Source organism: Eptesicus fuscus, chromosome 10 (genome assembly GCF_027574615.1).
Source record: "Eptesicus fuscus isolate TK198812 chromosome 10, DD_ASM_mEF_20220401, whole genome shotgun sequence".
In the NCBI taxonomy this organism is placed as follows: Eukaryota; Metazoa; Chordata; class Mammalia; order Chiroptera; family Vespertilionidae; genus Eptesicus; species Eptesicus fuscus.
The window spans coordinates 54,010,297-54,025,198 of record NC_072482.1 but is presented as its reverse complement, the minus strand read 5'-3'; the positions used below and the strand labels follow the sequence as shown (position 1 = coordinate 54,025,198).

At 35.5% G+C, this 14,902-nt stretch overlaps 1 non-coding gene and 1 pseudogene across 1 annotated transcript; both read left to right on the top strand.

Annotated features, from left to right (window-relative positions):
* Window positions 1-856: 856 nt before the first annotated feature.
* On the top strand, window positions 857-1,006 carry LOC114231212 (U2 spliceosomal RNA; annotated as a pseudogene).
* A 12,349-nt stretch (window positions 1,007-13,355) lies between these two features.
* On the top strand, window positions 13,356-13,462 carry LOC114231227 (U6 spliceosomal RNA). The gene has a single exon (XR_003617191.2). It is a non-coding gene; the product is annotated as a U6 spliceosomal RNA (small nuclear RNA).
* The last annotated feature ends 1,440 nt before the right edge of the window (window positions 13,463-14,902 follow it).

Here is a 14,902-nt window from a genome sequence, read left to right as displayed (position 1 = left end):
TTGGTTGGCTTCTTTAAAATTAGAAGTTTAGTTTAATTTAAGACAAAAGTTCAGTTTACTTAGAGCCCAGTAGTATGAAAATTTTAATAAAGAAAACTGCTTTTCTACTTTAAATAGTCACCCATGTAACAATGATTTTATCACTTTATTTCTTTAAAAGGCTAGTCCAGATAAATTGTATAAACACTAGGTGTCACTGTAGCTTGAAATAACATTCAGGTAAAAGATGGCTAAGATACATGTGAGATGGTAAAACAGAAAAAAACCCGAGTAAAATAAATCCATATTTAAGAAAAAAATTAAATACTAAACTCATTTAGTCCTTATTAGAGAAAACTAGTTAACTTTTATGCAGTTGATGAATGAACTCAATTAACTTATGTAACCTGTATAATAAATTAAAAAGATAAGTCCCCCCCCCCCGCACCCCCAGCTACTCACTGAAAGGCAGCAACTGATTAAACCACTTATAAATATTTGAAATATTTTTTTTTGTTCTCCAGATGAAGTCTAAATTTATATTTTAATTTGTTCACCAAATTTTACAACTAAATAATTTTTTTGCTCAGGAAACAAAAATAAAATATGTACTGGCATCTATTAATGAAAGAAGTTATTGCCCTAGCCAGTTTGGTTCAGTGGATAAAGTGTCAGCCTGCAGACTGAAGGGTCCCAGGTTCCAGGTTCTATTCCTGTCAAGGGCATATGTCCAGGTTTCAGGCTCAATCCCCAGTAGAAGGCATGCAGGAGGCAGCCGGTCAGTGATTCTCATCATTGATATTTCCTTCTTTCTCTCCCTCTCCCTTCCTCTCTGAAATCAATAAAAATATATTTTTTAAAAAAATAAGTTACACATATCGCTTCTTGGCCTTTTGGCTAAGATCAAATGTAGTAAAAATAAGTTACATATGAAGTTAGGTTTATGGTTTATTGCTTTTTTATATATAGATCACAAGCACACAGGTAATTTATATCCAATAATCTCAGCAAATTTTACCTTATAAATATAGGATCTTTGCCAAAAGTGAGTTTTATATATAAAATGCAGCATTTTATTGATTGTGCATAGTCTTTGTTAACCAGCTTCAAATTAAGGATGCTGAGAAAGCTATGGGGGCTATCAGCCCCCTTGCTGTGGACCATGAGACATTCAGACAGATCTTGGTTAGTCTCCAAACCCATGGTTTCTGTCCTTCAGAGCTGTCTACTTACATGATATCAAGCTGTAGGCTTTGACGAACTTCCTCCCAAAGTCAGGAAGTAAAGCCTAAGGTGAAATAAAATTGATTTTTAAGAACATCCTCTGAATATTTGATTTCATGTGAACAAAGACTTTGTAGACTAAATTAAAACTTGTTTTTGTCCCATTTGAGAGGGAAAAAAATGCATTCTCTATTTTTATGGGTCAATGCATCCTCACTAAATGTTCTCTCTGAGTCCCATCCTCTCTTGTGGAATACAGTCCTATTAAGTGACAAGGAAGAGATGGTTTCAAAGTAATTAGGTAGGTTCTGTTAAGGGTCTCTCTAGGATTGTCTTTGTTCATAAAATATTACTTTTGTGGTTGGAGAAGTTTATTCACTATCTAAGGCAGGAATATCATAACATAAAGAGACCAAAAGAGCTAAGAAAAAGGCTTTTTTAAAATTTAGACTAACAACATGTTGCTTTATTCTGTTGTCTTAAGAAATGAAAATATTATATCTTTGGAGGCAGAAACTTGAATTGTAAGTAACTAGAAAAGAATACTAGTATAAGCATCGCAGAGTAGCCATGAATCACAAATGCATAATGAATTCTTCTGCTTCTAAGGAACAGTATTAAGGATCATGTAAAATAAAATAAATGCATAAGAGATGGCATAGCCCTTTAAGGAGCTTATAATTTTAGAGAGAAAATTATAAACACTCAGGAAGTTAATTATCAATAAAAATTTAAATAATAGTTTAAGGCATAGATATTTAAAGGTAGTACCTAAGATTTCCTAAATGAATGATACATATACAAAAGTATAAAAAGTTGTTTGGAGGAGAATATACTTATTATGGGTATACCAGTAGGTATAGGTGTAGGTATAGGTATAGGTATAGGTATAGGTATAGGTATAGGTATAGGTATAGGTATAGGTATAGGTATAGGTATAGCTAAACTACTATGAAGGAAACATAGAGACCCAAAAATTTAGAGTCTCAAACAACACAGATGTTTGAAGGGAAGGTAGCCCAGGGAAGATATATAACTTGGCTCCATTGGGTCATCTGGGGACCCCAAATCTCCTACTGAGTTGCTTCCTGCATCCCCTTCCCTCCCCTAACCCACCCCCACCCACCCCCCTACCCTTTGCCCAAAGTATTGCATTGGTTAAGGTGAAGATAGCATCTAGAACAAATAAAACATTCATCTTGGTGGCTCAACACAATCATTCCTCACTCCAATAAAGATTGGAAGGTAGACAGAGGGACGTCCAGGGAAGGTTGGACATCTGCTCCATGCAGACATTTGGAGACCTAAGTTGGCAGAGTCTCTGCCATCTTCAACAGCATGGTCCTGGGCCTAGACCTCCAGCATTGGTTTCTTATGCAAATTAGAAGCCTCCAAGTTACTTTTAAATTTTTATTTTTGTTGTTCTGTGATTTGACAGTAAAATTTCTTTGAAATCTTGTAGACTCCTAACCTATTTTTTTTCATCAGTTCCTGTGGTTGGCAGAATTCTAAGGTAGTCCCGAAGATTCCCACCCCTGGTGTAAATGCCTTGTATAATGTGTAAATGCCACCTTGAATTTGGGTGTACCTATCAATATGATGCTATATTACTTTTATAATGAGATTACCAATAAACTTTTGAGATGATAGAAAGAGAGATTATCTTAGTAGGCCTGCCTAATCAAATGAGGCTTTAGAACAGTGGTTCTCAACCTTTCTAATGCCTCGACCCTTTAATACAGTTCCTCATGTTGTGGTGACCCCCAACCATAAAATTATTTTCGTTGCTACTTCATAACTGTAATTTTGCTACTGTTAATGAATCGTAATGTAAATATCTGTGTTTTCCGATGGTCTTAGGCGACTTTCGACCCACAGGTTGAGAACCGCTGCTGTAGAGCCTAAGACCATCGGAAAACACAGATATTTACATTATGATTCATTAACAGTAGCAAAATTACAGTTATGAAGTAGCAACGAAAATAATTTTATGGTTGGGGGTCACCACAACATGAGGAACTGTATTAAAGAGTCGTGGCATTAGAAAGGTTGAGAACCACTGCTTTAGAAGAAACTGGGCCCTGAGGACAGAGAGATTTCTTGTGAGGGAAATTTTCCATTGCTGGCTTTGAAGATGGATGGAGCTACATTTGCAAAGATGCCAGAGCAGCCTCTAGAAGGTGAAAGCAACCCCCAGCTGACACTCAGTAAGGAAATAGCAACCTCAATCCTACAACCTCAAGAAATTGAATTCTGCCAACAAACAGTGATTTTGAACGTGGACCTTAAATCTCAGATGAGGCCACAGTCCCAGCCAATTTCAGCCATGTGATACCTGAGCAAAAGATTCAGCTATGCCATGCCCAGACTTCTAACTTAGGGAACTGTGACATAATAAATGTTGTTTTAAGCTGCTAAGCTTCTGGTAATTTGTTATGCAACAATAGAAAGCTAATATAATTCCAAAGTTGCTAGACATAATTCTCAAGTTCAATTTCTCTCTTTCTTCCTTACACTCATACATTTTCCCTCAAAGTATCCTTCTTGAGGCCACCAGACTTGTAGAAAAAAAGCCACAACTTAATCTGATATTTTCCACAAGGCTAAGTATTAATGGTTTTTTGTTACTTAAAGACTTATAAAAATGCACTTCTTTCCTTTGGGGCTGCCTTAGTGAGTTGTAGCTGCTATAATGGAGTACCATAGAGTGGGTGGCTTATCAACAACAGAAATTTATTTCTCACAGTTCTGGAGGCTGGAAGTCCTAGATCGCAATGCTGGCATGGTCAGAGATGCTGGTGCAGCCCGCTTCCTGGTGTGCAGATGGCGGTGTTTTTATTGTATTCTCACATGGTGGAGAACAGAGACAGGAAGTCTTTGGCCTCTCTCTTCTCATAAGAGCACTAATTCCATCTTGTGCCCTCCACTCTCATGATCTAATTATCTGCCAAAGGCCCCATTTCCTACTACTATCACTTTTGGGGATTAGATTTCACCATATGAATTGTTGGGGGTGGGGTGGGGGATGCAGGGGCCTATAGGCAGTGGGCATTGCCAATCCCTCTAAATCCCAAATTTCTGGACTGACTCTATTCCCTATCCTTTCTCTTGCAAACTTGCTCATTCTTGCTGTGATTTTCTCTTTCTTATATAGCCTTGCTAAATGAAACTAGTTATAACCACACACATTCTATTTTCCAACGACATCTGAAAATCTGAATGAAAAGGATAATTTTCCAAGAAAGATATATATTATAACAATTTGTTCATAAAAAGAGGAAAACAACCAGTAAGAATAAATAATAGAAAAAAATAACAGTTTTGAAAGAACAACCTTAAAAATTTAACATTAGGCTCAGATCGTGTGTTTTTTTTGTTTTTGTTTTTGTTTTTTTTTGTCCATATTCATTAACACTCATAAGGAAGAATTACTATGGAACTATTCTCTGGACCTCTGGAGCAGAGAGGAAGAGGAAACTTCCAGGGGTGTTTGTTTGTTTTTAAATAAGCTATTATAACCTTGATTCTAAAACCTGACAAAGACAGAATGCAGATAGAATATAAACCAATCTCACTTCTGAAAAGGATGCAAAATTCAAAAAAAAAAAAAAAACGAAAACTGGCAAACTATATATTCAATAGAGATGCAAAAATCCTAAAATGCTAGCAAAGAATTTTGTAATATAACAGAAGAATAAGACTGTACCACCCCAGGAGGTATCCTATCTAATAAAGAGGGAATATGCTAATTGATCGTCACGCCATCGAAAAGATGGCGGCACCCACAGCCAATAAGGAGGGAACATGCTAATTGATTGCCACACCCTCAAAGATGGCGGCGCCCACAGCCAGAAGATGGCAGCACCCAGTCCCCTCAGCCCCACCTGGGGGCAGGCCCAGCCGCTCTGCACGCCTGCCTCCTGAGTCCCCCAGTCCCCTCAGCCCCCCAGCCACCCAGGGCCAGCCTGAGGCACAGGCAAACCTTAGATGGCAGCTGCCCAGCTGCCCACGGCCAGCCAAGGCTCAGGTAACCAGGGCCGGCCAAGGCTTGTGCTGCCGGCAGTGGCAGCAGCAGAGGTGTGATGGGGCGTCGCCTTGCCCTGATCACCGGGTCGCCTCCCGCCCCTGAGGGCTCCCAGACTGTGAGAGGGGGCAGGCCGGGCTGAGGGACCCCCCCCTTCCAGTGCATGAATTTTTATGCACTGGGCCTCTAGTATTATAATAATCTGGGTATTGTTTAATATTAGCATTGGCTAGCAAGATGAAAAGTCATCATACTATACAAATAGGCCAAAAAAGAAAAACCAGATCTTGATAGACCACAAAAAAAATATGTTTGATGATATTTAACATTTGTTTCTGATTAAATTCTCAATAAAAGTAGGAATATAACCCAATGTAGGGAAGGGGTAAGGATGTATTTTCAACCAACAGCCAATGTTATGCTTAATGGTAAGACAGTGAGGGGAGAATCGGGAATATTTATCATTGCCATTATTATTTAACAAAGTACTGGAAGTTCAAGTCAAAGTCATTTTAGACAAAAAGTTGTAAATATAATTGTGAGTTGCCAGTTTTATAATTATATACCTAAAAGGTCCCAAATAATCAATTGGAAAAAAATATTAAAACTAATTTATAAAAAAAGTATGGATAGAGAAGCAAGCAGATTTTTAAAACACATGCTAATATTTTAAATATCAATAACAATCTATAAAAATATAATGGGTAAGAGCTTATTCATAATAACACAAAAATAAAATGTACTTAATAGATATGGGAAAATATATGGAAATAAAAAAGCCTACAATCCTTTTTAAAAATCATTCAAGAAAAATTGAAGTAGTATTGGTTTAAAAAAAAAAGATATTTGGGACAGCTTGGGAACATTAAGAAGATGTCATAATTGACACCATAATGTATTTCAGCTAAATTAAAGAGTAACTTTTTCTTTTTAAGGCAAAACTGGAATGAAGGAGTGGTAAATATTTTTAATTTTGGTGTGAGTATGGACTTGTAAGCTTGACTTCAAAGTCAAATTCTTCCAAAAGTGAGGGGAGGTAGATTTTATCATAAAAACTTTAAAACTGTCATCTGTCATTTTCAATACAGAAGAGGTAGTGATCAAAAGCCATGGACAGAAGTATATCAGAATCTTCCTGCGTGTGAGTTCTAAAATTACTCCCGATTTGTGTAATTTTTACTTTTTTAACTGTCATTCATTGAGCTTTTAGTATGTGTCAGGCAATGACCATATGAGGTAGGCATCATTATTTTCATTTTACAGATGAAGACTGAAACTTAGAGAAATTATCACCATCATTATTGGTAATAAAGGAACATGATTAGCAGCTTGCATATTCTGAATCCTGTGCTAAGTACTTTCTGAGGATTCTCATTTAATTCTCAGATTGATTCTATGGTGTAGGAACTATTACTATTTTATTATTCAGTAACAAAATCTCAGAGGTTAAGTAATTTGACCAGCTTGAAAGTGGCAGCCTGGCACTGAGCCCACGTCTGCCTGTATCCACCTTCCCCCCCCTCCCGCCCAACACCCCTAAGCCAGAGTTCAGAAGCACTAGTTATATGCTAAATTGTGTTGAGATTTTCAAATAATCTTAAAGGTAGACATGAGATTGTCATGTTTTCCAGAAGGAGACATTTGTTTGAAGATGTGGAGAAACAATGACTTGAAACTTCTATAAATTCAAAAATATTCTATAACAATGTTAAAAGGTAATAAAAATTAAGGGGTATTATTTGTAATATGCTTAATAAGTATTTATTGAATGCCTAATATGTGCTGGATACTGCTTTAGGTACTGAATATTTAAAGAAAGAACAGACAGGTCCCTGCCTTAATAGAGTTTACATTCTAGAAGTATGGTTAATATCCTTATGAAACATTAAAGAAAAAATAAGCAGTAACCCAATACAAAAAGGAATAAGAATGCAAGTAAGAATGAAATGAATTCAAAGGAAAATATGCTCATGGTCTTATCGATGATGAGAGAAAGAAAATTTAAACGATAAGATACTATTTTTGACCTGTTAGAAGAGTAACAATTAGCTGGAATGATCAAATGTAACGTTGGGATTGGTATGTGGAAGGCCATACCAATCCCAACCTGTGAGAGCATAAACAGGACCAGAAATGGATGTAAAGCAGAAATGGATGTAAAGAGTTTGTTACAAACTCAAAAAGTTGGAACTAAACAACCAACAATAAGAAATCAAATAATAAAATGAAATTTACATGTTATGAAATACAATTCAGTCATCAAACATTATTAGATCACTACTTACCAAAAGGAAAGATGTTAAGAAGTGAAGAATTTTATTGTGTGAAGAAGAGGTTACAGAGGAAAAGATATGAAATGAAATCATTTTTCTGAAAATCAATGTCTCTGTCTCTTGTCAATATTAGGAGACTTTTAAAAATTTTGTGTATGTGGGTTTTAATAACAATGTATACTTTCTAAACTTTTAGGGCTGCACCTATACCACACTAAAGCTGCATGAATCCAGTAAATTCAGGGCAAGAAGTCAGAGACTCCACTCAGTTATTGGGATCTTGGAGACAAAAAGCCTACAGATGGAATCTCAGTGCCCCTGTTCTACTCTGTCTCTACTGGTTGGCTAAATTCTATAAATCTGTAATGACCAGACATAAAATTTACTAAAATTAGAGGGTATATTTCAAAGCATGTTCCTTTAGAAAATAACATAAACCACAATTATTTAGCATTTGTTAGTCTCTACAAATCAAGTATTGCTATCAATGTCTCAAATAGGCATTAAAGATGGAGAAGCTATGAATCATGCCCCTAGTACTTGGACCACATCTTTATATTTCATCAGGTAAAGCCAAATATGGCACGAGGGAAGAGCTAATTCCCTCTGCTGTTCTCGGTTACTGCTGATATTAAATGACCCTTTCATCACTACCCAAGTGCTACAGAACTGGAGTGAAGCAACTAGAACTTTGTTTATATTTGAAATGAGATAATTTGACAAACTCAGGACTTGCCTAATTGGGGCTACTAGTCTCAATGTTTTTTTCAGTTGGCAAGTCAGTTTAGTGTTTCCCCTCACTATACTGATTGTTTAAAAAGAGATGAGTAGAACTGTCAATAGGATTGGTATTACTTAGATATAGTATCAAACATTTTATTAACAAAGAATCCTGTGAACCTAAAAATAAAGGGGCATGTCTATTGGAAAAATTACAATATGTCACCTACATCTAATTTTTAGCGGAGATTGCCATCGAAGGCAGGGGATTGGGTTTATGATGGGTAAAAAGTCTTTTCTTTTTTTTATTTCTTTTGTAAAGTCTTTCATTATGGGAATATAGGATTTACCTGTCAGGAGAGGATAGCTTTTTCTTCCATATTACCCAATTCTGCAAAGAAGTCTAAAACTAAGAAACCTTCTGTGCTGAAGCTTAACATGCTATTGACTCGCTAAATTTCAATAACAGCCAAATTTAAGTTTTGTGACAATGTTAAATTAATATGATAAATTATTACTTAAAGCTTTTACTTGGTGTTTTACAATTTACAAAGAACTTTAGTTCTCAGTTGAGATATTCACAACACAACTCTTGCAACTCAGGATGGTTAAGTGCCCTTCCCTGAGACACTTGGGTAAATAGCAAGTTTCAATTCAAATCCAGATATTCTGAGGCTATGTTTGGTATAATTTCAGTATAGTTGGTCATCTTTCTATATACCATGTGTCCTTTCCGTTAGCTGTGACCTGAGCACAGCTTTGAGTAAAGTGACCCATAAATCTTCCATGCCCATCACAACTCTAGTCATTTAGGCAAAGAGCATGAATGACAAATAGCTGATATTTATGCTGGCTCTCCCCACTCTACACAGAACTCTTTCCTGCTATTCCTGGATGTGGCCTCAGAATCCTTCACAACACAACCTCTGTATATTCACTATAAATTAATTAGATTTGGAATGCCAAAGGAAACCTATCTTTTTCACCCCTGAAATAATGTTCTGTCATGTTCTACTGGAGTTAATAAATTCTCTACAATTCCAATCTTAGGTGATTAGTACTCTTAGCCTTTGGATTTTTCTCTTTCTTTCACTTCACCACAAAGTTGTCTTCCCCAAGTCCCCTTTTATTAGGATACCTGTTGGTTAAAAGTCCTCATTCCTTCTCCAATATATACTTAATTAAGTCCAAACTCCTTCCTCTGGCATTCAAGACCCAATACCATCTGGCCCAGACTCTCTTTTTGGTCACACCTGCCACTGTTCTCCAACACGAACAACATTCCCAGACAACTGGGACCACTCATTTCCTAATACACACTCCTTCACTCCAGCCTCTTCTCTTGATGAGCTCTATCAGAAATGCCATCTTTCTTATCTTACTTCAACTACACTTGTCAAAATTCCTGCCAGTTTTTTAGGTTGATCATTGCTGTCTGAGTTTTAATTTTGGTTCTTCCACTCACCAGCTGAATGATATTAGACAAGTAACTTAACTTTCTTGGCCTCTGATTCATTGTCTGTAAAATGGGAACAATAATACCTCATGAGGTTGTTATGTGAGTTGAATATGTGAGTTATTCTATACAAAGAACTTAGAAAATGAATGGCACATACTTTACAAACATTTGCTGCTTGTGTCATCACTGTGATTTAAGAAGTCATTGTTTTTCATTTTACTCTAATACCATTTGGTATTGTCTTGTGCTAAGACACTTATCACATACTGCCTTGATACATTAGTATTTGTATATATGTCATATGTTCTCTTCTAAATTTCAAGTTCCTATAGAGAAGTGACCATGAATTTAAGACATTCTTATCCCACAAAACCAATAAACACTGGTGAGTAATCAATAAATATCTATTGAACCCAGTGTTTTGACAAAATAATGCTACCTATAGATACTGGTATAACTTAGTATTATGTTTTCAAAATTTATTGTTGTTTTCTATATCACATACAATAAGAAATAAATCATTTGCTAGAATCTCAGAGCAGGCAATCAACTTGAAAAGAATTGCAATTTACTCTCTGACTTCCAGTTTAAGAGTACCTAAGGTATTCAAAATAAATGACTACTGCTTTACATTTAATTGATCTCAAAAGACAAAAATACTTCAATCATCCCTTTTGGCCTATTCCATTGTTTATTTAGCTTAATGCTTTTCCTCAAGTCTAGCCAAATTCTCTTGACACAATGAATATCTCCCAAAGATATTATCTTCTCAATCTTTAATCCAAGTAAAGGAAGATTATTAGTTTCTCCTCAAAGGATTTATTTTCCTCATCTTTAAATCAATTGAACTCTCTTTCAAGATTCATTCTCATTCCTGTACTGAAAAGAAAATACAGAAACTAGTGCCAGGAATCAAGGATGAATGACTTTCTGGATACATTAAAATATCATCTTGGATTTTTTTCAGAAAAGCTACATACTTGTCTTGTGCTCACCGTGATTGATAAGATCCTCAGAACTTGGCTGCATTGGTGTGGATTTTCTCCATCCCAGAGCTGTCTGACTTAGTTTTAGTCCCTAAGTGAACTGTTTTGCAATGGGGTCTAAAAACCATTCTCAAATATATCAAGGAAACTGTAGGAGGTGTTATTTGCCCCAGCTAATTTAGTGTCATGAACAGATGTGATAAAATCTCAATTTCTTCATCCAGGTCACAGCTATCCAATAAAATCAGCCCTTGAGGGGCTCCTGAGGAACAAATCCTAATGGATGATCTTTCAGCTTGTTATTGTACCCACTAACAGTGGTTGGGTCTATATTTAATCTTTTTAGCTTGTAGACAAGACTGTCAGGAAGCGAGTAAGTGGTGGTGGTGAGGGGGAATTTAAAGGCTTATTAAAATCAGTCAGGGTATGCATGTTACTTCTCCTTGGTCTAAATACAGCTCACCTCTCATACAGCACGAATGCAATATTTTATAACATGACTCACTGTTCAAAGAACCATGTCTCATGCATCTAATACTTTGCATTTATTTACATCATCGGAGTGGATCATTTTTAATAATTCAAGAACCTTTTTCTATTACTTTTTAGGTTATACCCAGCCTAGTAAACTATTTTAAGAATGCTCCTACACAGTACAGCAAAGACTAAGAAGTTTACAAATAGTGGATGAATTTGTGGTTGAAAGCCTAAAGTGATAAATGATAACCACAAAAATCCCACATGTGAAGAAATACTCTGTTCTTTTTGGAAAAGGAAAGGAACTAGGGAAGATTAGATCTAAAGTTTTCCCAAAGGCTTATGCCTTGAAAATTGGAAAAAGACCAAACTCTGGAAACTGTTAAGATTTTTTTAAAGGGATTAGGCCTGAAAGCAGGCTGAGGGATAACTACTCTAAACTGAGAGATGGATTGTGCCCAATTGATATCAGATGTCTGAAGTTAAACACCAAGTAATCTTTTCATTTTACTTTTCATGATAGTGACAGGCAAATAAGAATCTATTTTTGATGCTCTTTCATGGCAGATACTGGAGAATCAGTGCTGCCTTTGTACATTTGGTGTTTATGACAGGTCATATTTTCTTTGAAAGCCATGGGGAGTCAATATATACCAACCCAGGAAGTGGCATAAATGAGATGTTACCCAAAATGGTATCTATAGCTTTGAAAATCTGTCAAAGGAAGTAAAATAATAGCAATCATCATAATAAACAGCTTTCGATGCAGTTGCATATTTACTTGAAATGAAAATAATGTGTTGTTTTGCTCATTATAAAATTTATAGATATTCACTGTTAAATAAAATGATTAAGAAAATTAAGAACATTACAAAAAATAAAGTAAAAATCACTGACAGCCTTTCATTCAGATAACTACTTTTAATTTGTTTATAAGCATCCTTTCATCTCTATGCACACATAGGCACATGTAAAATTGGGTGTCCAAGTTTATATATACAGGATAATATTGTGCAATATTCATTCCACAATATAGTATGAATATGTTATGTGATTATATATATTTTTAAATAACTGCTTAAAATTCTATTGGATGTATGTACCTATAGGTTGATGGATATTTAAGTTGTCTTCAATTTGGGGCCATTGTAAATAAGACTTCAATAAGCAATCTTCAGCATATGTATTGGCAGATTTGTGTAATTGCATCTTTAAGAAACATTTATTAAATGTGACATTTCTGGGACAAAAGGACTGCACATTTAAATTTTTTATACATATCACCTAACTGGCCTCAGAAAATTTTTATTAATTACTCTCAAAACAATGCATGATCGAGTTGATTTACTTCTCTAACACTAAGTTTGCTGTTGCAAACTCCAAGTTCTATTTTTTATTTTTGCCAATTTGATGGATGAAAATAATATTTAACTGCTATTTATATTGATTTTTTTATAAAGAGTGAAATTAAAAATATTACTTTGAAATTTCAATTCTTTTATCAACTGTCAGTTTATTATGTCTTTGGCCATCTACATTTCTATTTTTTATTTTAAAGAATATATTTTAAAATATACATGAGGAATGATCAATTTTCTCTGCCATGTTTAGCTCAAATATTTTCCTGGATTATTGTTTGTTTTTTTGAATTTGTATGTAGTATTTCTTTTTATTGTCTCAAGTTTTACATATTGTCTTCTTTTTCCCCAATTGACCCTCCCTCTGCCTCAACCATTCCCACCCCAGGCAAGCGTCCACCGCCCCAGTGCCTGTGTCCATTGGTTATGCTAACATGCATGCATACAAGTCCTTTGCTCTCTAAACTCCCCCTACCATTTGTCTCTGGATCTATTCTTGTTCCTCAAATTATGTTGATCATTATATCCCACATATGAGTGAGATCATGTGATATTTATCTTTCTCTGACTGGCTTATTTGTATGTAGTATTTTTAATATAGTCAAAGTTGTATATAATCAGTTATATACTTCTGGCTTTAATGTCATGAAATACTTAGAAAAATATTCACAACTAGTAGGTTTTATTTTACTTTTTTGCATTTAAATTCTGTCACCCATGAAGAGATTGATTTCTGTATGAGGGTGTAGATAAGGTCAATATTTTTTAAACAACTGTCATAATATCCTTTAGTGAAAAAAAGTACTCATTTGCTTAACTATTTAAAACAACCTTTCTTTACATATAAAATGGCCAGTGCTTGCTTTGGCAGCACATATACTAAAATTAGAACGATACAGAGAAGATTAGCATGGCCCCTGCGCAAGAATGACACGCAAATTCATGGAGAGTTTCATTTTTTTTAAATGGCCATATATACATGGTTATCTTTTTGTAGTCTCTCTACAGTTCAATTGGTCTGTCTCTTCCTACAGCAGTAACATCAGCTTTAATTACTTTAGCTTTATATTATGTTTGATATCTACTGAAGAAAGAACTCTTCATTATATTTAAAGAACATCTTTAGTTCTTCTTACGTATTACTCTAAATGAACTATAGAAACATTTAGACATGTCTTCAAAAATTTCCTGGACTTTTAATTGATTGAATAGATGAATCTAAGTAGAATTAACTTTTGCCCTCTGTGGTGGGTTTATGATGTGTCAACTTGGGTGGGTCAAACTACATTTCCAAAAATTCCCTTTCTTGTATGTTTTCTGTAAGAGTGGGTCATGAGAGAGCTTTGGGCATGAAAGTAAGCAGCCGCCATTTTATAGCTCACACACTTCATCACTCATCATGACTTGTCTTGTTGGTATGAGACAGCAGCTGGACCTGAAACTGTTCCACTATCTGCTGGCTCCTCTTTCAGTTTCCCTGACTCCTGGGCCAGGTGTGTGTGACTCCTGGGACATGACCAAGGTCTTTAGCTTCTGCAGGACACCATGCCATGAAGATGTAAGAAAGTCAGGACCAGGATAAGATAAGCAAGACCCCTATCGTGCCAAAGTGAAGGGGACAGTCACTCTCGGATTTGTGGAAGTACCACCCTATAATGGCACGTACCCGAGAGTGCATTCCATGCCGACTAACTTTGCAGTCTAGAAGCCTCACCTACCTCACCCTGGTGCCAGCCCTGTCTGATGCAACAAGAACTGACCCAGGTTTTAGTTAGGCCTCCTGAGCTCCTCATTTGGTTTGTGAGTTCTAGCTTATACTTGCTCATGCTCCAGTCTCAATCACAAAAATAATTGCTTAACAGAGATGAGATAGTTTAAGTAGCTCCCACAATCACATGCCAAATCCCTATAACAAATTCCTACATACACAGAATCCAGGAAAATATTTGAACTGATTATGGCAGATAAAGTTGAACAATAATAATGTATATAAAATGCTCTTAAGAATTATTAATAGAAAAATAGATAACCCAGGATATAATAAACTAATAATTCACATGAAAATTAAAATTTCAAAGGATTTTTTTTAAGATTTACTATTAATCAAAGAATGAATATAAGTATAAAAATCAAATATCATTTTTCACCCATCATATTGGAATGCTAATAGGTAGGGATTCTCCTAGCTCTGTTCTATTTTCTCATCCCTCAATAATCCCAAATCCTTTGACTTACATTATATAAATCAATATTACTGACCTTTCCATCTTGTTATAGTTATCTACAGATCTCCAATCACTACTTTTAACTCACTAAAGTTTTTATCTTCCCGCTCACCATCTTCTCTGCCACCAATTCTATCATCATTCTTGATGTCTCACAACTTATCTATTCAACACCCT